Source organism: Moschus berezovskii, chromosome 10 (genome assembly GCF_049115385.1).
Source record: "Moschus berezovskii isolate FMDL1 chromosome 10, NW_MosBer_1.0, whole genome shotgun sequence".
Taxonomy (NCBI): domain Eukaryota; kingdom Metazoa; phylum Chordata; class Mammalia; order Artiodactyla; family Moschidae; genus Moschus; species Moschus berezovskii.
Genome location: NC_142469.1, coordinates 99,180,368 through 99,207,430, shown reverse-complemented (window position 1 = coordinate 99,207,430; position 27,063 = coordinate 99,180,368).

The following is a 27,063-nucleotide window of genomic DNA, read 5'->3' as shown; positions in this document are numbered from 1 at the left end:
ACTGAGCCTGTGTGCCACAGCGACTGAAGCCCGCATGCCTAGAACCAGTGCTCCACAACTAGAGAGGCTACCACAACAACAGTGAAGAAACCCGTGCTCCTCAACTAGAGAGTAAGCCCCTGCTGGCCACAAATAGACAAAGCCCATTACAGCAACAAAGACCCAGTACAGCCAAAACTAAATAAAGAAAGAAAAAGAATCCAAGAGCTAAACCTAGGTGATCATTTTGAAATAGAAATATCAAATCACTATTGTGTACCAAAAACTAACACAACATTGTAGGTCAATTATACTTCAAAAGCAAACAAACTCACTCACAGAAAAAGAGATCAGATGTGTGGTTACCAGAGGCAGGGAGTGGGTAGAGGGGAACTGGATGAAACTAGTGAAAGTGTACAACCTTTCAGTTAAACAGTAAGTAAGTACTAGGGATGTAATGTACAAGGTAATGAATATAATTAACACCTCTGTACACTGTATATGAAAGCTTTTAAGAGAGCAGATTCTAAGAGTTCTTATCACAAGGCAAAAAAGTCTCTTTTTTCTATTTCTTTAACTTTTGTATTTACATGAGATGGTGAATGTTCACTAAACCTTTTGCAGTAATCATTTCACGCTGCTGCTGCAAAGTTGCTTCAGTCGTGTCCGACTCTGTGCGATCCCATAGACGGCAGCCCACTAGGCTCCTCTGTCCCTGGGATTCTCCAGGCAAGAATACTGGAATGGATTGCCATTTCCTTCTCCAATGCAGGAAAGTGAAAAGTGAAAGTGAAGTCACTCAGTCATTCCAGACTCTTAGCAACCCCATGGACTGCAACCTACCAGGCTCCTCCGTCCATGGGATTTTCCAGGCAAGAGTACTGGAGTGGGGTGCCATTGTATCATTTCATGTGTCATATCATTGTATCATTTCATGGTACAAGTCAAATCATTACACTGCACACCTTAAACTTAGAGTCCTCTATGCCAATTATTTCTCAGTAAAACTGGATGAGAAAGGGGGGGAATGACGTGTATAACATAGGAAGGGGTGGTGCACTCATTGCCTGACATGCATGCTTCTATGTCCAGGTCATGCCAGGGACCAGTCATCAGCTTCTTGTTCTCTGTGGTCCTGAAGTTGACATGTGTGACTAAAGTGCTAATCTTGCCATTAAAAAATAATAATAGTAATCCAACAAGAAATGCCCCACATACTCCAAAGGAGCTGCATTTCACATGGGAAATGCAGAGGAACAGAGTATTTGATCAGTTATGTCTTCAAAATTGAAGCAAATGGCTGAATTATCCTTACTAAAGTTAAATTCAATTGCCAAGTTGCATGCACAATAATAAGATATTTTCAAGACCAACTGTAATAATGCAGCCTATAAAAGCATAGTAGTAAAAACTATTTTCAGTGTCATCAATATGATGAAAAGCAAGAAGGTGATTTTCTGATAATCACTTCTAAAAGAATTACTACAACACTAGGATAATTAAGGCCAACCAGGGAGATAAAAACCTTCAGATTCAAGATGTGAAGAAATGTCAGAGGGTGTGAAACAATTGTTTTAATTTTTTCTCATTTGTGAATTCATTTTATGCCTCCAAGTGCAATATAAATTATTTACCAAAATTAGCTGTAATCACTTACAGGGACAAGTGCAAGCGGTTCACACATAAACCTGTATCGTTACTTTATTTGCATGTAAACTGTGCAAATGACTAATTAGAGAGGCAACTATAGAAATAAACAATGTTTAATGTTGTAAAAAAAAAATCCCCGCACCCTCTCTTCTTCTGATTTAAGGAAGAGGTAAGGAGAAAAGGGTCAGTGGCCCCGGGACAGGGGACGGGAATTCTTTTTTGAAAACATCTTCAGTAACCATATGTCAGGTGAAGATGCTGCATGACTTTTATCTGGTTTCTAAGTCTCTTCCCCAGTTGTCATTCAGGCTTTTGAAATGTGCTAGAATATTAGTTTGGACTTGAAATATACACTCCGTGAGAAGTCTGACCACCAGCGCACACACTTTATCTTATGAAGTTGAGATCTTCCCTTTTCCTCTGCCTCAGCCATGTTCTCGTGTCTCTCCTCGGACATTAGTCACGCTCTCAGTCCTTGTGTGATTCTCTTAGACAAGGTCAAGGGCAACTTGCTCGCTATCCAATAAGATACCATGAAAAGTGTCTTAAGTTAACCAGCTGAGCACTGTGGTTCATTATTTACCAATTTATCTTTCCTGTTCTGTTTTCAACAGACCTTCCCTCTCTTTTCAACTTAGGACCAATAGAAACAGAACTCTGCCTGGGCCTGTGTATTCCTATTCATTCCTAATTTCATTGCTTGTGAATCTTTTACATGAATATAAATGCAAGGGACTTGGAATGATAGAGAGTTGTCCTCACAGGGTTGGGAGGCAGATCTATGAGGATTTCTGAAATCAAACTGGCATCTAATCACATTGCTTCATGGTCACATCTATAAATGACACTGGACTTCAAGCCCCATGCACTGCGATCAAGCCTTGGAAATCAATAATAGCGAAATCAATAATAGCAGCTACCTTGCTTGTTTCTCAGGGTGATGCCCTGTCATGAGAGTCAGCGCAGATGGCTTTGCAGAGATTGCTAGCATATCCTGTGCACTTTTACAGATGAGAAACTCATGCTGTTCATTGTGTTTCTGGCAGAGCCTCATTTCCATTCTCAGATGCAAATACAGACATTTAACCCTTATTCCGGATTACAAATGCCTCCCACACACTGGAACTTGAAGATTCCATTAAGTGAGCCAATACAGAGAACCATCATTATTCATTTTTTGCCCTTGGATGTTCATTTTCCATAGTCATTACGTCATGTGCGCACACACACAGAGACACACAGAACATGTATAAATGCACAGTTTATGCTGCCGATTTGAGGAAGGTCTTTTGGACTGTTAAGCTCTTCCTGGTGAAGATCTTTCTCAGTATAACCTCAAGTTCAGGAAGTCACATACAAGGATGGTGGACACTCCATGGAGTCAGTGGTAATAGCTAAGTCAATTTACAAGCATTGCCATGAGCGTGTCCTTAACTTTGCCTGTAGCTGTAGGCTAGACAGCATTTCAATCAGTTCGAGTTCAGCTGTCTGTTTTATTACACCCAGGCCAGCAACACTTTGGGGATTTTTCAGTCCCTTCAATGACAAATGTATATTCAACCACTGCTGTGAGTTGCAGCCCACTATGCAGGTCACCAAAGGACAACAAACTGAGTAGGTATGTCAGAAAAACGTTCAGAAAAATATCTCTATGGGTGTCTGAAATTGCATCTGCCTTCAATATTTTCAATCTTTGAGAAGCATGTAAAGTTGTTTTCTTTGAGTCATATATATGTGTGTATATATATATATATATATAAAATTTCCTCCCTTAAAAAGAAATAGCTAGATTGCCTAAGATACTTTCTAACAAAATTTTATACAAATTTAACTCTTTCAAATGACAGACAATGACGAGATTGTTACACTACCTCATGTGGTGGTCGGTTGGGTGTAATGTTTTTAATAGAGATCATGAAGTCTATTCACAGATGCCACTTTGAGATTCTTATCTCACAAAGCTGAAATAACTGTCTGTAAACGGTACGATGCACCCAGCCATGCTTAGTGAGACAATGAGAGAAGTCCACCTCCACAGTGCTGTCACTTAGCCCACACAATTGAGAGAAAAAGAGAAAAAAAAACCCTTCCTATTGGAAAAATGTTAGCTGAGCTGATTCAAAACAGACACTGAATTGGTCCTAATATATTTTCACCCTGATGCCTGTGCTCATGGATGGACTTGAATTATCTCTGTAAAATTGTTGTATTCTTTAAAGGAGGTAAGAAATTTTCATCAAGTCTCATCAATCAACTGAAAACTTTCTTTCTGCTGACCCCAGATCTGGCTCCATCTGTTATAAAAGTCCAATTAATTTGTGCAAGATGCAAATTTTACTTAACTGAAAGAAAGTCTGTGAAATTTTAATTGTTGGCCTTCACTTGTCGCCCTCCCACCACCTAATTCCAGAACCAAAAATCTTATGAGAGAGTTAAGAGCAACAATAACTTTGCTTTTCTCAGTTCTTATGCCTACAACACCAGGAGCCAATCACTTGACAATTAATGTCAGAACATCAAGAGAAGAAATGTTTTTAATGACTGAAGTCTTTTTTTTCTGTTAATAGTTTGGAACATGCATCCTTCTTCCTATCCTATACTATCTCCTGAACCTAACAATTAAAACAGAGAATTTTTCACACTGAGGTTTAACTATCTGACCACTTGACAAAAACATGTATCCAGATTTATCTTAATCAAACCTAGATAAGGACCAGTCTCCTCCAAGAACAATCAGATAAGGTTTGATTCTCTTACATGAAATTTGCAATGAACAGTAAGATCATATTCCAATCAATACTCATTTAATATCACATTTGTTCCAAGAAATAAAGGAGGCATTGAGTATTAATATATCAGAGTCCAAAATGAGTATATATATATATATATATTTTTTTTGGAGGCTAATTATTTTACAATATTATATTTTTGGAAGTGTTATAAATATGTATACTGTGTGTGTTATTTAGTGTTTCCCTTTCATGTTCTTTTTGCTGGAACTTGACAACACTTCAAATAATTAGGGAAAGAAAAAAAATGTCTTTAGGGAATATCCTTCAATAATAATTTCTTTGAAGTTGCATGTATTCATTGGCAGGGTTTCCCCTCTTAAAACCTTTGCTGGATACAGTGTACTGAGCACCTAGTCCTGTGGAGGATTTTTATCTCTGTGTTCATGTAGAGCTATGTCATTTAAAATGTCTCTCTTTGTTGTGAATTTAATTTTTAAAAGTTAAACTGTGAACCTACTACCTTAAAAGTGTGATCAAACCTCTGAAAACTCCTTAACATTCCATTTTAGGGTGAAATCCGCCCAAAGCCTGTGAGTGCTCATTAACTCACAGGCATGCAGAGGTTGAGTTATATGACTTACAACTTCATTGCCCTATTTCTCCCTCAGTCCTATCCTAAGTTTCCCCTAAATCACCACACATTCCTTAGAAAACTTCTCTCCCCCTCAGCTGTCTCTTGTCATGAAAACAAAAAGCTAATAAATTACTTTGTCCATTAAGTAGTGATTAAGATGTCGCAACTGTCAAGGACATTTGCCTGGTCCATATACTTAATAATTGCTCAGCAAATAGTGTTGCAGTGCCCATTCAGCACTGCATAAGCATGCTGTGCTCATGGAAAACACAACTTGGAAGCAAGATACATGGGGATTATCTTCTACAGAAGCTCTGGTCACATGCCCTTCATCATTCCTAATATTTTTGGGTTTTGTTTTTTTTTTCTTTTTTTCTCTTGATCAGCTTTACCAAGGTGGCTTTCTTTCTTGTTTTTTCCAATTGAGATACAGTTGATTTATAATACTGCATCAGTTTCAGGTGTTCAGCAAAATGATTCCTATAATATATTCACATAAACATGTAAATATATTTTTCATATTCTTTTTCATTAGAGGATATTATAAAATATTTAATATAGTCCCCTGTGCTATATAGTCGATCCTTATTTGTCTATTTGATATACAATAATGTGTATCTTGGGGCTTTTCTGGTGGCTCAGTGGTAAAGGAGCCACAGGATTGATCCCTGGGTCAGGAAGATCCCCTGGAGAAGGAAATGGCAACCCACTCCAGTATTCTTGCCTGAGAAATCCTATGGACAGAGGAGCCTCGTGGGCTACAGTCCATGGGGTTGTGAAAGAGTTGGACACAACTTAGTGACTAAAAAACAGCAGCAATGTGTATCTATCAATCCCAAACTCCTAATTTGTCCCCCCTGCCTTTTCCCCTTTGGGAGCTGGAAGTTTGTTTTCTCTGCCTGTGATTCTATTTCTATTTTGTAAATAACTTCATCTGTATAATTTTTTTAAGAATACACATGTAAGAGATATATCGTATTCGTCTCTGTCTTACTTCGCTTAGCATGATAATCTCTAGGTCCATCCCTGTTGCTGCAAATGCATTATTTCTTTCTTTTTAATGGCTGAGTAATACTCATTGTGTACATATACCACATCCTTATCCATTCCTCCGTCTTTCAGCATTTAGGCTGCTTCCGTGCCTTGCCTATTGTAAACAGTGCTGTTATGAACACTGGGATGTATGTTTCTTTTGAAATCAGAGTTTTCTTTTTTTCTGGACATATGCCCAGGAAAGAGACTGCTGGATCATATGGCAACTCTATTTTTAGTTTTTGGAGGAACCTTCATAGTGTTCTCCATAGTGGCTATACCAGTTTATGTTCCTACCCATGTAGGAGGATTCCCTTTTCTCTACACTCTCTCCGGCATCTATTAAAGACTTTCTGATGATGGCCATTCTGACTGGTGGGGAAAGGCATGGCAACCCACTCCAGTATTCTTGCCTGGAGAATACCATGGACAGAGGAGCCTGGTGAGCTATAGTCCATGGGGTTGGTCCAACTTTGGACACAACTGTGGTGACTTAATACTTAGCATTCTGACTGGTGTGAAGTGATACCTCATGGTAGTTTTGATTTGCATTTCTCTAATAACCAGTAATGCTGAGCACTTTTTCATATGCCTGTTGACCATTGATATGTCTTCTTTGGAGAAGTATCTGTTTAGGTCTTCTGCCCACTTTTTCAATTGGGCTGTTTGTTTCTTTGTTTGATATTGAGTTGCATGAGTTGTTTATATATATGAATCCCTTGTCAGTTGCCTCATTGGCAAACATTGTCTCCCATCTTTTAGGTTGTCTTTCTGTTTTGTTTATAATTGCTTTGCTCTGCAAAACCTTTTACGTTTAATTAGGTCTCATTTGTTAAATTTTGCTTTTGTTTCCATTACTCAAAGAGATGGATCTAGAAAAATATTGCTGTGATTTATGTCAGAGAGTGTTGTGCCTATGTTTTCCTCTAAGAGTTTTATAGCATCCAGTCTTACATTTAGGTCTTTAATCCCACAGGGTTTTCTACGTTATTCCTCTTTTTGAAGGAAGGGTTTTTACCTCTATCAATGCTATTCATTAAACTTTGTTTTCTATTTAATTAATTAATTTGGCAACTTTATTATATTTTCATTCTGCTTTCTTTGCACATACTCTTCTGTTTCTTTGTCTAACTTCTTGAATTGCCTGCTTGGTTTTTTAATTTTCAGTCTTTCTAAAGACATATTTAGAGGTTGTACCTGTCCTTCTGAGAGCTAATTGAATTGCATCCCACAAGTTTTGATACGTAACATTTTCATTAATTTTTTGTTTTTGAGTTATTTAGAAATACACATTTTATTATCTTGTCATTTTGATTCTGAGTCCCAACTTTATTGGTCAGAGAATGTGGACCCTATATTGGCTCTTTGGCTTTGACGATACTATTTTGCATCCCAGTGAGTGATGGTTTTGCACATATTCCATGTATTCTTGGAAATACATCCTGCATCTTTGGACTATAAGGTCCCATATATATCCTCTAGACAAAAAGTTTGCCCACTGTTTTGTTTCAACTTCTATGGCTATATTAAGCTTTTGCTTTACATGTAAAAACATTTCAGATATGTATATGACAGTATGATTGTGGATATGTAAATTTACCCAAAATGCTAACAATTTTACATTATGAAATTTGGGGCTATGTAGCTATACATGTACAGTTGCAGAATTGTTATAGTTTGTACAAGATTCCTCTTGTATTATGTAATAGTCCTCGTTATTCCTAATAAAATTTTTGCCTTAAATTCTAGGTTGTTATTATGTTAATACAGCCACTGTGCCTTTTTCATGGTCAGTGTTTTCCCTGCATGTATTTTTTAATCTCCTCTACTGCAAGGAGATCCAACCAGTCCATTCTAGAGGAGATCAATCCTGGGTGTTTATTGGAAGGACTGATGCTAAAGCTGAAACTGAAATACTTTGGCCACCTCATGCGACGAGTTGACTCACTGGAAAAGACTCTGATGCTGGGAAAGGTTGGGGGCGGGAGGAGAAGGGGACAACAGAGAATGAGATGGCTGGATGGCATCACCGACTCTGTGGACATGAGTTTGAGTGAACTCCGGGAGTTGGTGATGGACAGGGAGGCCTGGCATGCTGTGATTCATGGGGTCGCAGAGAGTCGGACACGACTGAGCGACTGAACTGAACTGAATTGAACTGAATTCTCATTCTTTGTAATTATGTCTTAGATATATTGCTTGTAATTAGTGGGTCTGTGACTTTTTGAGAGATTCTCCTCAATCTAACTGGCAATTTTTGTCTATTTACATTTACTATGATCACTGATATAGTAGAGAATATTGGTGGATAAAGAACATAACTTTTATTTAACAATGTAGAAGTAGCACAACGAAGGAGGGGGAAAATAGAGAAAAAGGGACTAGAAGGTGAAAAGGTAAAGCAAGGTTGCTGACTGCATCATATTGTTCACTCCAATGGCCTAGAAGGATGGTCGCAACACCAGTAATGAATTATTACTCAGATTCTCATCTTTAATATAATTCACGACTAAGAGAAACAAGGGCCCTTGAGGAAATGACTGAGTACAGGTCTGAATAAAGAAGGTACTCTATAAGCCTGGAATATCTTGTCCTGCCAAAAACCAAGAACATTTTCAAGATTAATGGGGTATGTCAAAAGGACACAGGAGCCAACCTAATGGAGCTCTTCTATGGCCAGAATTATGTCAATTAGAGAATGAAAATATAATGATTGTAATTGATTGAACCACTTGGCATTTATGGAAATCCATCTGTTTATAATGATACTAAAAGAAGAGAAAGCCAAAAAAATCATTTGTGGTCAATTGAGGCCACTCTTAAAGTAATTTCTTACTTTGAAAAATGTTAACTAAAGGGCAGAAACTATTTACTCTGTATTTCAAATAAGAATCTTATTTTAGAGTAACCAAATAGTCTCAATTGATGAAACAAATAAAATATAAAAAAGGTCCACCTTATGGGAAATGCCAAGTAATATATTTAGAAGAAAGATAGAAGTAGAGAATCATCACTTTACAGCCTTAATTGATTCATGAAAAGATTATCAATTGTTGTTAACATTAAGTAAATGTTAGTGAGGAGCTGAACATCTCTTTGATACCAAAGGAACATTATGCCTTCATAAAGAGAAACAACATTGGATTCTACTTAGGAGGAAATATCAACTCAAGGATTTTTTGTATGAGTATCAAGAGATATTGAGAATTTTGCGATATATGATAACGTTATTTTGGATACATAAGGAAATGGTCCCAGTTTTAAGAAGCAATCCTAAGTAGAAAAAAATAGAGTAATAAAATAATGACTGTATAAACAAATTCAGCATATTCCTCATGTCTTTACTCTTCTGTGATATCAATCTTCTTTATTATAGAAGTAGATTTTATTTTTCAGGTAAAAATGGTTATTTTATGCAAGTATAAGAGAATATAAAAGAAATATAATGTATATGCATATGCAATATACTATTTTCTTGCATCATATTTTTCTTCTTAGCCCTTTAAATTTTAATATAGAAAATAGTGTTAAATAAACATAATAAAGTCTAATCAGTTTGCCCTACACTCTTCACAAACAATATAAGACCCTAGATAAAGCTTTAATGCTAATCCTATGCCTTTTATCTTAAGTGTTTTCACTCTGCATTTTAAAGTTTGGGTTTATATCCTCTAAATCAGTTGTCACCATCATCGTTATCAATGACATCATCACCATCATATTTAGACGTCCTACATTTGCATTTTGCCAGATAACCATTTCTTCTTGTATCCTGTAAGTTCACAATTCTCTCTGTACTTCATTCTTTGATAGTTCTTTCTGTGTCATTTCATAATTGGTAAACTCTCTCAATATATTTTGTCTGAAAATGCCCTTATTTATCTCCTATGCTTAAGTCATAGTTGATCTGGGTATAGAAATCTGCTGCTGCTGCTGCTAAGTCACTTCAGTCGTGTCCGACTCTGTGTGACCCCATAGACGGAAGCCCACCAGGCTCCCCTGTCCCTGGGATTCTCCAGGCAAGAACACTGGAGTGGGTTGCCATTTCCTTCTCCAATGTGTGAAAGTGAAAAATGAAAGTAAAGTCGCTCAGTCGTGTCCGACCCCTAGTGACCCCACAGACTGCAGCCTACCAGGCTCCTCCATCCATGGGATTTTCTAGGCAATAGTACTGGAGCGGCTTGCCATTGCCTTCTCCGATAGAAATCTAGTTAAAGATTATTTCTCAAAACTCCTTCAGATCTTATTTGCTTGTTTCCTGCTTACTTTTGTTGCAGTTGGGAAGTGTGCAGACAACCTAATTATTATTATTTGGTAGCAATTATTTTTTGGTGCTCTGTTTTTCCATTAAATATTTCTAGATATGAAATTTTCTTTACCCTATCATGAATTAATTGTGCTCACTGAATATAAGAATTCATGTCTTTCTACATATGGTCAATTGTTATTTAGTCACTAAGTCATGTCCGAATCTTTTGTGATCCCATGGACTGTAGACTGCCAGACTCTTCTGCCCACGGGATTTCCCAGGCAAGAATACTGGAGTGGGTTGTCATTTCCTTCTCCAGTGGATCTTTCTGACTCAGGGATCAGAGCTGTGTCTCCTGCATTGGCAGGCAGATTCTTTACCACTGAGCCACCAGGGAAGCCCACAAACGGTCAATAGGCTCATGAAAAGATGCTCATCATAGCTAATTATTAGAGAAATGAAAATCAAAGCAGCAATGAAGCACCACCTCACGCCAGTCAGAATGGCCATCATTTAGAAGTCCATAAATAATAAACACTGGAAAGAGTGTAGAGAAAAGGGAGCCCTCATACATTGTTGGTAGATTTGTAAATTAGTGAAACCACTGTGGAAAGCAGTAGGAATTTACCTCAAGAAACTAAAAATAAAGTTACCACATGATCCAGCAATCTCACTCCTGGGCATATACCCAGACAAAGCTATAATTCAAAAAGATACATGCACCCATATGTTCTTTGCAGCACTATTTACAATAGCCAAAACAAGGAAAAAATCTAAATGTCCATCAACAGATGAATGGATAAAGAAGATGCGGCATATATAGACAATGGAATATTACTCTGCCATAAAAAGAATGAAATAATGCCATTTGCAACATGGATGGATTTAGAGATTATCATTATAAGCAAAGTAAGTCAGAAAGAGAAAGACAAATACCAAATGATATTACCTATATGTGAAATCTAAAATATGACACAAATGAACGTATCTATGAAAGAAAAACAGACTCGCAGACATAGAGGACAGACTTGTGGTTGACAAAGAGGAGGGGAATATTCAGTCCTGAATATTCACTGGAGGGGCTGATGCTGAAGCTGAAGCTCCGATACTCTAGCCACCTGAGGCAAAGAACTGACTCAATGGAAAATACCCTGATGCTGGGAAAGATTGAAAGCAGGAGAAGGGGATGACAGAGGATGAAATGGTTGTATGGTATCATCAACTCAATGGACATGAGTTTGAGAAAGCTCCAGAGGTTGGTGATAGACATGGAAGCCTGGTATGCTGCAGTCCATGGGGTCACAAAGAGTCAGACATGACTGAGCAACTGAACTGAACTGAGAAATTAAAAACACTGCAAGACAATCATACTTCAATGAAATTTTTAAAAAATTAAAATTCATGTCTTTTAAAAGTTCTGGAAAACCTTTTACGTGGTACCTTTAAATATCACCTTTTCTCCATCTTCATAGCCCCTCTTAATACATCTGCTTTTTACCACGTTGAACCTGGTCATTCTGTTCTCCATGTCTCTTAACTTCTTTTCATATTTTCCTCTCTATGTTTCTTCATGAAGAAAATTGCACAGTTCTTTCAAACATATCTTATGCTTCACTAAGTCTGTGTTCAGTTGTTTAACCTGTCTACTAGATTTTTCATTTGGAAGGCTGCATTTTTAATTTTATGAAAATCTATTAGTTTCTTTGGTGGCTCAGTGGTAAAGAATCTGCTGGCAATGCAGGAGACAGGAGATGCAGGTTCGATCCCTGCGTCAGGAAGTTCTCCTGGATGAGGAAATCGCCATTCCATTTCCAGTATTCTTGTCTGGAAAATACCATGGACAGAGGAGCCTGGAGGGGTTGCAAAGAGTCAGACACAACTAAACATACATGACATAACATTAGTTCAGTTTTCTAGCAGAATCAGTATTTATGCACATCAAACATTTATTTTATATTATATGTCATATTGAAGTAATGTTATCTGAAATTTTTGATGTTTAATGTTCTTTATTTTATAATATATGCTGAATTTTGATCTTGAAATTTGAAATATTGTATTATAAGCCTGTTATTTGGAAGATAGGGTTTTTATTAAGGAAACCTCTTATGATCTGGGTTATAAAAGTATTCCTGGTGACTTTTTTTCTCTACTAGGAGCCCCAGAGCTATCAATAGCTGAGGATAATTTTATGTTATTCTCAGTTTAAAAATTTCCAGACAATTCAGACCACATAAATTTAGCCCTCAAATTATGCTGAGGGTGTATCTGTGCTCATCAATTCCCTGAATCGAGGCTGAGACACCCAATTATTTTTGTCATTTTCCCCAACTGATATGCAGAAATTTTCTGAGATTCCTTTTCACTGAGTATGTAGCCCTTTGAGAATCTTGGCTTTATGAAGCTGTAAGCTATATCAATTCCTCCTCTCTTCCTTGCTAAGCCCCAATTTCTCTTTATATGAGTATTTCTATCAAAATCAAATACTCCAGAGTTGTACTGTTTCAGCTCACACACTCACAACAGTGGTTCTCATTTCCCTCTTCCTTTTTGGTTCTGATATCTTGCTCCCTTTGTAGCCTATCTTTAAATTTCAAAAATTTTTGTTATATTTCATCCTGCATTTCTAGATTTAGTCGCAGGTGAGTTTTCAGATTATTTCATCTGCTATAATGCCAGAAAGAGACATATTAATTTTGTTTTTTTTCCCTTTAAACTTATGTGACATAACTTTTCCTTATTGCCCTTAAAATTTTTTTAATTCCACCAGAAGAAAAATTGAATGTGTACATCCTAACATTTGAGTCCTCTTTCGTGAACATCTCCCAGGATGTTATGTTCCTCTGAAGTTCCTGATGTATAAACCTTCAAAATCTGCTACTGCTACTTCTTTGACCTACATTTGGTCAATAAATTTATTGCTGAAAATGGAAATTAGGCAAGGGAAGCACTGTCTTCTTTCATTTGAAGTGCTCCTGGTTTTCATATGTTCATTTTTGTTATTTTTCGGCTTTAATAGCTTTGATAGTGCTGTCTTTTCTATTCCTTGGGAATTATACTTGATTTGTCTCTGATTTCTCAGTTTCTTCAGTACCTGTATGTTCTCCTGTTTTTACCTATTCCACTAAGCCTTCCTTTCTCTTTTTAAGTCAGTGATTCAGGAAACTCTTTTCACTTCTGACTCCACTAGTTGACTGAAATGGCCGGGTCTGTTATTACAGCTGGAGTTTCTAGTGGAATCATTACAGGTTCCACCAGTTCGCTGAAATGATCTCATCTAGCTCTACTGGGCCTGCTGCCACAGTCTCAGTATTTGCCTCTTTTACAGCACATTGTAGGCTTCCCTGATGGCTCAGATGTTAAAGAGTCTGCCTCCAGTACAGGAGACCTGGGCTCAATCCGGGTGAGCGAGTCAGACACAACTGAGTGACTGGCCCTAACACACAGCACACACTGTACTTTTTGTTCATCACGATAGATTCAAAATCCTGTTACTTCTTTCTACATAGCAGATTAGAAAGTATCAGTCACTCAGTCCTACCCAACTGTGCGATCCCATGGACCGCAGCCCAGCAGGCTCCTCTGTCCATGGGATTTTTCAGGCAAGGATACTGGAGTGGTTTGCCATTTCCTTCTCCAAGGAATCTTCCTGGCCCAGGGATCAAACCCAGGTCTCCTGAACTGCAGGCAGATTCTTTACCAACTGAGCTACTAGGGAAGCCAGAACAGAATATAGTTGCCCTGTTCCACTTTATGACACCAAAATGTTCTTCTTTCAGAAACAAACCATCTTCTGATGCCTGAGGTCCTTATGTGCCCATGTCCCCCACCCTCTTCAGTCTCTGCCTCGTGTATATATTAATGTACATGATTATTATTTCCTTGATCAAATTTCCAGAATTCTGAATTCAAGGTTTTCCATCTATTTTAATTTCTTCCTTTCCCTCTTTTCCCCTTCCCTTTGAATTCAAGTTTATAGAATGACCTAATGTGTCAATTTGATATTGTCAAATTAAAAAATTTAAGCTAATTTTTGGTACTTTATTTAAAAAGATGTCTCCAATGCCAAACATCAGCCCCATTCCAGAGTCAACTGAAAATGAATAAAATATGCAAATTCACCTGTGTTCTTTCCCATACCTGTCATAATTATACATTCAGGATTATTTCTCTTCATCCCCATCATATGTACAGTGAGTGATGGTTTCCCAGTCATGCCTGACTCTTTGCAACCCCATGTAGCCTGCCAAGCTCCTCTATCCATGGAATTCTCCAGGCAAGATTACTGGAGTGGGTTGCTATCTCCTTCTCCAGGAGATCTTCCCGACCCAGGGATCCTGCGTTGCAGGAGAGTGTTTACCATCTGAGCCACCAGGGAAGCCTACTATTAAGAGACATTTCTAAGTATAAAGACAGGTCAACTTAAAAATTATCAGCAGATACATGCTTGACTTTATCTTATAAACTATAAACAATATATTAGAATATGTAATGAATCCATACACCTTTTCCAAAGGAATACCCAAGACAGAAGTAGAAAAATAAAGTTATAAATGACAGTCATCAGTCACATGAAATAATTTAGATGAAGCACAAGACCATTTTTATTTTATTATCTTTACTCTGTGAGATAAGCACTGTCTAGAATAAAAGCAATACCCATATACTCATTTGTACGTAAGGAGATTCAGGAAATAAATCAGTTAGTAAATGCAAATTATAAGTAATATTTGACCAGCACCATGTTACCGAGGAAAGAATTCCTGCCTTAAAGGGTCCTAAAATTCTTTTAATGCAAAGAATACAGAATAAGAGAAAGGAAAATGAATCACTGCAAGGTTATGTGTGCATGTGTGTGTCTGGGTAAGCAAATAGAGCACGGATGACAATCAGACACCTTTTTAGAAATTTAAAACAGAACACACACAGAAATATATTTTTATTTTGATTTAAGAATCCTGAAAACTGACTACGTGATTGTATCTCCTTTTCCTGGATATTTGAAGAAGTAAAGGGGGACACTGGGTAATTTTTTTAATGGCTTATTATAGAAATGAAGCAAAATAAGAGCCAACAATTTAAGACTCAGTTACTGAATTTAGATAGTTACCCAAACTCTATCAGTCTTTCAAGGCTAAAAGATAGTTTTTCTAAAATTGATCTGTGTCATGCCGGGTATTCTTTGATGCCCTGTGACTGTAATTCACCTCAAGCCCATTCAAAAGGCGCAGCTTCAAGGTTCTTGTGAACACTGCCTCAATCTCATAACTCAGCTCCTCAGTGAGCACATGTTCTCAGAATCTGAACTGTCCCAGCATCCAGAATCCACAAGATGGCAGTAGTGTTCACTTGTTGTTTTGTTTTGTTTTTTTTTTTTTTTCTCTCTCTCTTTTTAGGGAAGTTGATTTTACAACAATCATTTAATTATCTTTTCTTTAAGAAAAAGATAAAAAGTTTTCCTCTTATGAGAGACAGTCTTCATATGGTTAACAGTGATTATATTTCTGAAAGCCCTGCAATAAAAGAGCCTCACTGACCTACGTTTTCTTTGCATTTCTGGTTTGAAAGTTGATTCCTTGGGCTTCTAGGGTTTTCTTCTGTGATAAGATTCTGAGATTGGGCAGTTCAGCCATCAGTAGCCATGTGTGTAACTTAAATTTTAATTAATTAAAGTTAAATAAAACTCAAAATTCAGTTCTTTAATAGCCACTCGAGGCTAATGGCTTACAGCATTGCACAGAGCCATACTGAGCATTCGCATCAACACACAAAGTTATGTCTGATAGCACTGAAGGATGGTAGCGACCTGGATATATTTCCAGGACCTGGTATATAGAAATCATACACCCTATCAGTGTCTTTTGCTATGACACATACATCCTGAAGTGGAAACAGAAATGACAGAGTGTTGAAAATGTGAATTTTCACATAGCCTTGTGTACAGTGTGTACACAGGAACATCAATATCTTGTGAAATACACACACCTGGACCAGGTGTTCACAGAGTAAAATTTTGGACATCTTCAGAGCATTCATTGTCATCCGTTATTTTTGAAGCTTTGCTTATGTTATTGAAGCCCAACATGGTCCTGGTTTCAGAAACGCAAAGACAAAATAACAGAACTGAAAAGAAACCTGGGGATCATCTGCTCCAACCTCCTGTGTGATTCGTTCGGAGACGGGGCCAAAGAAGGAGGTGAGTAACAGACAAGACTCCAGAAACAAATTCCGCCCTGGGTCACCGCGGCTACACTTTCCCGTACCTAACTTTTGTTCCATGAAAAAGGAAAGACTGAGAAAGGTTATATGGAAGTTTACTTCCAGCTCAAAATTCATCTCTTGTATCATACGCGGTTTTAGGAATTCAAAGGGTTTCAAAGTCACAGGATAAAAGACAGTACATTCACCTTGAGTATTAATTTTATTCAAAGATGTGAGGAAGAAAAGTTAAGGACTTTGACTAGTAAGTGATTTTTAAATTATTCTTTTATCTTTAAAAATGCAGACCTGTTATGAACGAGATAAAACATGAAGCTGCAAAGGAATATCGTGCCTGTTGTGGCCTATTTGAGATACACTCCCAAATCCCTTCAGGAGTTCTCATTCATTCCTTCTGCATTTAAGGACAGTTTTTACGCATTGAGAAATGCTTCAGTGGGCAACTGCACATGAGTGAAAGCCTCCCAGTGACAATTTTAGAGGCTTGCTCGACCTTGGTTTGAATAAGGTCTACAAGTCCAGAAATTTCATTTGGTTAAACCCGTAACAAAGTTCAAGTTCATTCACAATAAAATACAAAGTAAAAATGTAATGGTTAATAGTGATGAAGGCAATGGCACCCCACTCCAGTACTCTTGCCTGGAGAATCCCTGGGTCGGCGGAGCCTGGTGGGCTGTCATCTATGGGAAAATCCCGAAGAGTCAGACTGAGCGACTTCACTTTCACTTTTCACTTTTATGCACTGGAGAAGGAAATGGCAACCCACTTCCGTTCTTGCCTGGAGAATGCCAGGGACGGCGGAGCCTGGTGGGCTGCCGTTTATGGGGTCACACAGAGTCGGACATGACAAGGGACTTAGCAGCAGCAGCAGCAGTGCTAATTATACCAGAAATCCAGCTAAGTCATTACTAAATTGTATATAACATATACTCTGAACTTACAGAAAGTTAAGTAAAAAAGAAAATAGAAATCTAAATGTCAGCATTCCCATTTTATATTAAATGAAGAATAATATTGCAAAGAGTAGACAATTATATACAAGTTCAGAAAAATCAGAGGGGTTTTTCTTTTGAGGCTTGTTTTATGAGGTACATAATTATTATATAATGAACATCATATGCAATAATAATTTTATAAATTATGGAGAAGTACCCGTCATAAAGTCATTTCTTAGCTTGACCCTGGAAAAAGGTGAAAAACACATTGCTGTATTGGAAATTTATCAAATCACTACTGCAGAAAGTTGAACACTAATATGTTCCAAACATATAGCATTTCAGCGACTTAACCTGATTCAAGGGTAAATCTTAGATAATATGGAGGAATGAATTACCATTTCTTTTTTAATGGTTAAGTACCTAATTTTTTTTATTCTGCAAATTAAGATGCCAGAAATTCCACAAGAAAACCATGTTACAATAAAAAGAGTAAGTTCAGATGTATCTTTAAATATTAGTCTTTTAAACCAGAGACCATACAAGAGATGTTTTGTATCTGTGAAAAGAAACAACCAACAAATGTTATATATCCAAGAGCTACGGTAAACTGAGATAGGAATACACTGTTAGTTCTTGTCTTAGATTTTCAAATCTTAATGTTGATTAAATGAGTTTTTCCTTGATACTTTGCATTGTGGTTTAAAAAACACACAAACATAACAGTAAATTTACCTCCTTAACTATTTAAGTGTACAGTTTAGTGGTATTATGTGATTCACACTTTTGTGTAACAGAACTCTAGAATTTTTTAAATTTTCAAAACTGAAACACTCTACTGATTGAATACTAATCCCCTCTCCTTCCTGCCCCTGATCTTTGGTAATCACCTTTCAACTTTCTGTTTCTATGATTTTGATTAGCTTAGATTCTTCTTAAGAGTGGAATCATATAGCATTTTTCCTTTTGTGACTGGCTTGTTTCATTTGGCACAAATCCTCAAGACTCATTTATGTTGCAGAGAATAACAGGATTTTCTTCTTTTTTAAGACTGAATAATATTCCTTTATATGTATATGCTTCAGTTCAGTTCACTCAGTCATGTCCAACTCTTTGTGACCCTATGGACTGCAGCATGCCAGGCCTCTCTATCACCAGTTCCTGGAGCTTGCTCAAACTCATGTCCATCGAGTCGGTGATGCCATCCAACCATCTCATCCTCTGTTGTCCCCTTCTCCTCCTGCCCTCAATCTTTCCCAGCATCAGGGTCTTTTCCAATGAGTCAGCTCTTTGCGTCAGGTGGCCAAAGGATTGGAGCTTCAGGTTCAGCAACAGTTCTTCCAATGAATATTCAGGACTGATTTCCTTTAGGATGGACTGGTTGGATCTCCTTGCAGTCCAAGGGACTCTCAAGAGTCTTCTCCAACACCACAGTTCAAAAGCATCAGTTCTTCAGTGCTCAGCTTTCTTTATAGTCCAGCTTTCACATCCATACATGACTACTGGAAAAACAATAGCTTTGACTAGATGGACCTTTGTAGGCAAAGTAATGTCTCTGCTTTTTAATATACTGTCTAGGTTGGTCATAGCTTTTCTTCCAAGGAGCAAGCGTCTTTTACATGGCTGCAGTCACCCTCTGCAGTGATTCTGGAGCCCAAAAAATTAAAGTCTGTCACTGTTTCCATTGTTTCCTCATCTATTTGCCATGAAGTGATGGGACTGGATGCCATGGTCTTAGTTTTTCAAATGTTGAATTTTAAGCCAGCTTTTTCACTCTCCTCTTTCACTTTCAGTATATGTATATACTATATTTCCTTAACCCATTTATCTATTAATGGACATTTGAGTTGCTTTTACCTCTTGGCTATTTTGAATAATACTGCAATGAATTTGAGAATGCAAATATCTCCCTAAAATCTTGCTTTGAATTCTTTTGAATATATACCCAGAAGTGCGATTGCTGGGTCATTTGGTATTTCTATTTTTAATTTTTCTGAGGAGCTTCCATACTATTTTCCGTAATGGATGAAACATTTACATTCCCACAAATGGTGCACAAGGGTTTCAATATTCCTATAGCCTTGTTAATCCTAAAGGAAATCAATCCTGAATATTCATTGGAAGAACTGATGCTGAAGCTGAAGCTCCAATCCTTTGGCTACCTGATGCAAAAAGCCAACTCATTAGAAAAAAACCTGATGCTGGGAAAGATTGAAGGCAGACGGAGAAAGGAATGACAGAGGACGAGATGGTTGGATGGCATCACCGACTCAATGGACATGAGTTTGAGCAAGCTCCGGGAGATGGTGAAGGACAGGGAAGCCTGGTGTGCTGCTGTCCATGGGGTCACAAAGAGTCGGACATGACTGAGTGACTGAACTAAACTGCACTGCATGTTGTTGGCATGAGGATTAAATTAAAGGATGTACGTAAAGTGTCTGGCACATAATATGCTATCAACAAATGCTAGCTTCTTTTTGTGCAATCTCCAAATCCACTTCTCATGCAAGTTAATGTATGAAGAGATCAAAACCAAAATTTTTAATAAAAGCCTGATAGTGTCAGAAGACATTCAATAGCCACTATAATTCTAAGTATTTTTTATAGTATTTTATAGTAGTCTACACCAGATATTCAACCTGAAGCTACCCTACATGAAGAGGAGTTTGCCACCCAAAATAAGATTTAAAAAAGGGAGAAGAATTCCCTTGTCTTTATCTTTAACATATCTATTAAATCAAAAAAGTTTTCATGAGTAAGTTGTCCTAATGTCTTAAGCAAAATAGGATCTGAGAATCTACACTCATAGACTTGAAGTTCATGAAGAAAGTCTCACATTGCTGTCTGTGGTAGTTCATGAGTCCATTCTACTTAATAAACACATTATAAATCTATTTTCAACAGATCCGCCAGAGGGGTGTTCTTAAGCTATAGGCTAAATCCTGTCACACCTCCAATGACTTCCTACTAGAAAGTTATTATACCATAGATGGCAGGTATCTTTGTCTGTTTGGATCACTGCTGTAAACTTAGTATGTAGAATAATGCCAAAAAATAAGAAGTCCTTAATAATTACTTACTGAATAAATACATAAATGACCAAAGGAATAAATGAAATAGTCATATTGAAAGAATTTCCATACAGCATCCCCAGGTTCTGTTTAAATGTCCTGCTTATTTTTTAGAAACCTCCCTTGACTTCTAACCAAGGCTTCTGAAGTGCAGTCAGGAATCCAGTCAATCCTTGATGATGGAAGGGTCACTTCCTCTGTGATGTTTGAATCTGCAGTCAGTACAGATGTCTCTCCCTAAAGACTACTGGGCCTGAACAGAGTGAATTATTTTTAACTCCTCCCCTAGAGGAGAAACCTTACTTCATTTCATCCTCCAGCTCAGTGTATAAGCTCAGGGCCTTTGGGTGTGGAGAGGAGCAAGACTTGAGCATTGTTGCTGCTGCTGCTAAGTCACTTCAATCGTGTCCTACTCTGTGTGACCCCATAGACGGCAGCCCACCAGGCTCCCCCGGCCCTGGGATTCTCCAGGCAAGAACACTGGAGTGGTTTGCTATTTCCTTCTCCAATGTGTGAAAGTGAAAGCGAAGTTGCTCAGTCATGTCTGACTTGTAGCAACCCGATGGACTGCAGCCCACCAGGCTCCTCCGTCCATGTTAGTGCTTCGAATTTCACCTAAGACGTTCTTCTCACAGATGGAGACAAAAAAGGATATGCTTAATAGTCAGTTATCAATGACATTTTGCTCCTTCTATATAAATAACATTGTTTTATTGTTGTTGTTTAGTCACTAAGTCATATCTGAGTCTTTTGAGACCCCATGGATTGTAGCCCATCATGCTCCTCTGTCCATGGGATTCTCCAGGCAAGAATACTGGAGTGGGTAGTCCTTTTATCTTCCAGGAGATCTTCCTGACCCAGGGATCAAACCTGCCTCTTCTGCCTTGGCAAATAGATTCTTTACCACTGAGTCACTGAGGAAGGTGGAAACAAGGTAATCCCAAGACTTATCTTTGAGTTTCACTTCAGTGTGTTGAGTTGTAGTTGTGTATTTGATCAAACATATCTCTTGCTGGATAAGATATCACTGCAAGAACAATGGTGTACTGAGAAACAGTATTTTCCTAAACCAGGTAACCTAGCGATGGAATTTTATTAGAACAATTTCTATTCTTGATATTCAGGCTCCTAAAATCACTGTGTCTAATAAAAGTGTCTCAGATGTGTAATATTTAACTAGCTCTCTACTTGGGACCAGAAAACTGGACTTTCATGTGCCCATTGGCAGTGTGTGTGTGTGTGAGATAGAGAGAGAGAAAATTAGAGGAAAAGAGAACATCCCGGAGCTGGCTTACCAAATCAGTCAATCAGGAATTAGAAATAGTTTCTCAGTGGTTTGCATTCAGATCATTTAAACATGGCCGATTGATATTAACTTTACTCATTGTGACCAAGAAGTCCTGAACTCAACTAAATATGTGATTGGGTGAGGTTCTCTCAACAACATAGAAAGAAAGGAAAAAAGAAAATGTAAGGAAGGAAGGTTACTAGATTGAAGTATCAATAAGTGAAATTTAGAAAAAAATGAACATAAGGCCTGAGAATGTTTTCAAAATTGAAAGCGCCCACATATCACCTGAGGGTTTCTTAAAAATGCAAGTTTTTTGTTCAGTGGACCAGGATTGGGACAGATTCTGCATTTCTAACAAGTCCCAGGTGGTGCTGATGCTGCAGGCCCACAGATTACACTTCAAGTAGCAATGTTTTCAAACACGCTGACAAAAGGCCTAGTTCCCCCAAATGGGAAAGAAGTCATCCACACAAATTAGGTCAAGGCAAAAAGTGACTTTAGTAGGCCCTTGAATCATTGTTCACTCATTGAAACACCATGATTGTATTATGGGAAGAAATCATTATTTTATTAGTGCATTATAGTTCAAGCTCCCTTCTTGTTGCAAGCATGAATCACTGATGCTTAGTCTGGGGTTGTTACTGTGAGACTTTAAGATTCACAGTAACAACCCTAGACTACGCTATAAATATATATATATGATCAAATATATATATACATAAACATATATATAAGTATGTATATATAAACATAGCTTTATTTATTTTTGGCTATGCTGAATCTTTGTTGCTTTGTGCGGGCTATTCTCTACTCGAGCTGAGCTGGGGCTACTCTCTAGCTGTGACGCACACGCTTCTAATTACAGAGGCTTCTTTTGTTGTGGAACATGGGCTCTAGTGCACGTGGAATTTCAGTAGCTACAGCATGCAGGCTCAGTAATTGTGGCACATGGGCTTATTTGCTCCACAGCATGTGGAATCTTTTTGGACCAGGGATCAAACCTATGTCTCCTGCATTGGCAGGCAGATTCTTAACCACTGGACCACCAGGAAAGTCCTAATCCTTTGGTTTTATGGCATTCTCATGATAAATAATGCTATTGAGCATCTTTTCACGTGTTTCTGGGCCCTTTGAATTTTCTCTAATGTGAGGGGCTTCCTGAAGTCATCAACTGAATCATGCAGGGTTCCAGAAGGAAGCAAAGTCAAAGAGTTATTTTCCTAATTGACTGATCAGAAATATAAGTTGGAGTAGATTTGAGTGTATCAGGAAACAGCAATTTCATCCATCTACAGTACAAAGAAGACTCATAGACCTTTGAATTTGGCACTTTCAAGGTCTGACTTCCTTGTTCAAATAACAAAGCATAATTTATGGGCCTTATATCATCATAGCTCTAGACAAAATGATTTTGGCTATGACACATCAAATTGAATACTGAGGAGAAAAAAATGACTTATTCTTTAAGAGTTGCTAAGGTCAATGTGACTTGCCTGAATATTGAAGCACATGCTCTGTGGGTGGGTAGGACGTTGTAATAGGTTGAACCCTATGCGTACTGGAGTGAAATAGGTGGGACACATGGAGGGCCTAAGGAATGTGTTATGGAAGAAAATATAAAGAAAGACAGAGCCAAGGACTTAACTTCAGGAAAAGTGTATACTAGGAATGGGAAGAGAAAAGAACCATGAAAGGTTAATAAGAGGAGTGGTCACAGTCAAATGCATTAGTGCAGAAGCCAGAGACAAGAGAATGACTTGGGGAAGGGGTAGAGGTGCCAAATAGCATTAAATATTCAAGAAAACACAAGAAGTATGAGCACTGGCAAGAGGTCACTGGATTTCACAAGTCGTTATTTTATTTTGAGTACATAGCTTAATCAGAGTTAATGTAAACGGCATTTGTTGCTGTTGTTTAGTCTCTAAGTCACGTCCAACTCTTTGCGATCCTATGGAACGTAGCCTGCCAAGCTCCTCTGTCCTTGGGGTTTCCCAGGCAATAATGCTGGAGTAGAGTGGCATTTCCTTCTCCAAGGGTTCTTCCCCACCCAGGGATCAAATCTGTAGCTGCTGCATTGACAGGCAAATTCTTTACCACTGAAAGAAGTAAGCGGAACGGGGCTACAGGAATATAATGAGCTTTCTTCTGAAATAATTGGGAAATTAATATGAGAAAGACAAAAAGACTACCGAGCAAAAGCATAAATGTGTTTAAAGTTAGTATAATTCAGCACTAAAATGACCTTAAAATTCACTTTACGAAAAACACTGCCCATTTCCTTGATTTCTTATTAGTTTTATCCCTTACTAATAATAATATCCTTGGACAATAATTTTATAGAAAAATATTTCTAAACAAATTTATTATATTCATTTTTCTCTGTGCATATCTCTGCTCAGCCAGTCAGCACAGTAAACATGGAGATAAACATGGCAGAAGGGCTTCCCAGGTGGCTCTAGCAGTAAAGAACTCACCTGCCATTGCAGGAGACGCAAGAGGTGTGGTTCCATCCCTGGGTCGGAAGATCCCCTGGAGGAGGAAATGGCAGCCCACTCCAGTATTCTTGCCTGGAGAATCCCATGGACCGAGGAGCCTGGTGGGCTGTGGTCCATGGGGTCACAAAGAGTGGGGTCACTGAAGAGATCTAGCATAGCACAGCACACACAGCACAGACAGGGCAGAAAAGGCCTCGAGAATGTTCTGGTTCAGCCATGAGCCCGTTTTTGGCCTCACTGAATATGCAGTACTGTAATTATCACTCACAGTTGTTACCTGCTAGGGTTTCAGAACACAGCTGCAGAGACTTCACCTAGATGGAAAGAAAATTTGGCTGACAATGAGAGTTGTTAAACACTGCAAGGGTTACTAGAGGAAACTATAGCTATCTTTTAAAGTACTTAAAATCAGGCTGGCTACCTAGTTATCTGATATGTGCTCTTGGGCAGAAGCAGAAAGATGGACTAATTGACCTTTCAGAGTCCCTCCAGACCTTTTATCATCATGCTGAACCTATTTGCACCATGGAAGAAAGACTCTAAGAGCCTGCCTTTTCTTCCTACACTTAACACACATTTATTACAGACCCTCTCTGTGCTCAGCACTCTGCTTGGTGCTAGAGACATAATTTCAACCTTTAAGGAGATCACAAGCTTTGGTCAAAAGGTGAAGCGAAAATGTTCCATCTACATAAGTGTTAACCACATGGGGTGATTGGAGATGCTATTTAAAACAGTGAATGTCTTCAAAGGACAAAGCCTACTGTGTCAGGGACAATCCCTTGCCCTGGGTCTCTTCTTAAAAGAGTTAGAAGGCTCGTTTGTTCAACTGAGTCCATTGACAGGTGTGAGATAGACAAAGGGACTTAAAGCAGAGGTACAGGAGAGACTACAGTTTTCTGCATAATTGAAAATCTGTGATTCACTGGAAAACCTAGATGAGAATGGGAGCAAGATAGGGATGGAGTAGGGAAGGAAAGAGTCCAGGGGTTATCTGGGGTAACCATGGCCAGTGAGAAAGCCCTTGGTCTGTGGTGGCTTAAACATATCTATGAACCTGACAATCCTACCTTTTAAAGGCTAACGAGAGGGACTTCTGTCCAAACAAATTAACTGGTATAGACTCATCTCTCCCGACTTCTCCCTTTGGAGGATTACAATAAACACTGGAAATAGTGCAGGAGAAAATCAAGGAGAACTCTGAGAAGGGAGAGGAGGAAGGTAAACTGATTTAAGGAGCCCACAACCAAAGAGAAAGGGGCAACAGAGGATGAGATGGTTGGATGGCATCATTGACTCAACGGACATGAGTTTGAGTAAGCTCCAGGAGATGGTGAAGGAAAGGGAAGCCAGGCATGCTGCAGTCCATGGGGGTGAAAATAGTCAGACAGGACTGAGCAGCCAAACAACGATGACTGAAGAAACAGCATTATGTCTGGGCATCTTACAATCTCTTGCCCAACAGAAGGCCATCTGGTTGACACTTCCCAGCCCCCAAAACTAACAACAGAAGGTGTCCAGGTAATCCACAAGGGATGGATCAAAGCCCCATTGAAAACAGGTTACCTGGGGAAACATTCTCCTTCCTTGATGGTCCTGGGACTCCCCTCTTCCATTCAGAGACACTGTTTGTGGGGCACTGGACACCCACAAAGTGGATTCCACCACAAGCACTCGCCCCTCAGGCAGCCTTCACTGTCTCCATAAGCCAGAGACATCACTGTCTCACCCAGAGACTCAAGACTCATGCCATGTGACATTCCTTCCACCCTTTCAAGACCTTTTGGAGCCCCATGGCTGCCCTTAAAGAATAGCCAAAGGAAGCTCTTAGAACAGAAATGAAGTGAAAAAGAAAGTTTTCAGGTCATGAAGAAGGAAGAAAAAACAACAAGAAAAAGCAATACAATACAGTGTCCTTCTCCACATGAGTTTTTGAAAATATGTACTGTGACTAAAATTAAAATTATAACACCATCTAGTACTTAAGATGGTATTTAAAGTGGCGAAGGTAAAGGGTTAATGGAAGTAAAGTTTCCACACTTAGCTGGAAGCAGCAAAATGCTGATTCAGTAGTCAGTGACAAAGTATGTGTATTGTCATACCCAGAGCAGCCAAGAAAACTATGCAAAGCGAATTACTCAACAATACTAAAACTACATCAAGGTGGAACCTTTAAAACATTTTCAAGTAACCCACAGGAAGTCAAGAGGGAGAAAAAAAAACAGAAGAAGGAGAAACTGGAAATAAACAGAAAACAAATAATTGTTAGAGTTAAGGTTAACATGTCGTAAATGGTTCAAATATGCCAACTGGAAAGCAGAATTTGGCAAACTGAATTGTTTTAAATGATTTAACTACATGCTGCTTACAGGAAATTTACTTCAAATTCAATGGCATAGGTAGGTTGAAAGAAAAAGGATGAAAAAAGAGGACATACTATTTTATTTATAAAAATGAATTGAGATACATATATAAGCTTGTATATATATAAAAAAAAGTCACAGAAGACTACACAAACCATTAACAGTATTTCTGATGAGGGTAATGGGGATCTGGTATGAGAATCTATTTCACTGTCTACCCTTCCATGCTTTAAAAAAAAAATTAACACATCCACTAGTTAGTTATTTTTAAGTTTATGTAAAAATAAGCTGAAGAAAATAACTTTGGTTAATAAAAGTTAAGGACTATGTAATAAACAATGTTATGTTATTTATTATAGTAGTGAAATGATGGACTCCACCAAGGCAAGCCAAAAACCACTAGTAAAAGTCCT